The sequence below is a fragment of the Sinocyclocheilus grahami genome, unplaced genomic scaffold (assembly GCF_001515645.1).
Source record: "Sinocyclocheilus grahami isolate Dianchi unplaced genomic scaffold, SAMN03320097.WGS_v1.1 scaffold1435.1, whole genome shotgun sequence".
NCBI lineage: Eukaryota > Metazoa > Chordata > Actinopteri > Cypriniformes > Cyprinidae > Sinocyclocheilus > Sinocyclocheilus grahami.
The window spans coordinates 211203-211656 of NW_015506614.1; the positions used below are offsets into that span (position 1 = coordinate 211203).

The 454-nt window shown below is 56.2% G+C and overlaps 1 protein-coding gene across 1 annotated transcript in view; it reads right to left on the minus strand.

Moving 5' to 3' along the window:
* The window catches only part of LOC107570268 (chordin-like), a 26784-nt gene that overhangs the window by 4470 nt on the left and 21860 nt on the right, over positions 1–454 (minus strand). The window lies entirely within an intron of this gene.

Genomic DNA, 454 nt, shown 5'->3' on the forward strand with positions numbered 1-454 from the left:
TGTGAGAGAGTGTGTGTGTGAGAGAGAGTGTGAGCGTGAGAGAGTGTGTGCGCGTGAGAGAGTGTGTGCGCGTGAGAGAGTGTGAGAGAGAGAGAGCGAGTGCGTGTGTCTGTGTGAGAGAGAGTGTGTGAGCGTGAGTGTGAGCGAGTGTGTGAGCATGAGAGAGTGTGCGCGCGTGAGAGAGTGAGTGAGTGAGTGCGTGTGTGTGTGTGAGAGAGTGCGTGTGTCTGTGTGAGAGAGAGAGTGTGTGAGCGTGAGAGAGTGTGCACGCGTGAGAGAGTGTGCGCGCGTGAGAGAGTGTGTGTGGGTGTGTGTGAGAGAGTGTGCGTGGGTGTGTGTGTGTGTGAGAGAATGTGCGTGGGTGTGTGTGTGTGAGAGAATGTGCGTGAGTGTATGTGTGAGAGAGTGCGTGTGAGGGAGTGCGTGAGAGTGTGCGTGAGTGAGTGCGTGAGTG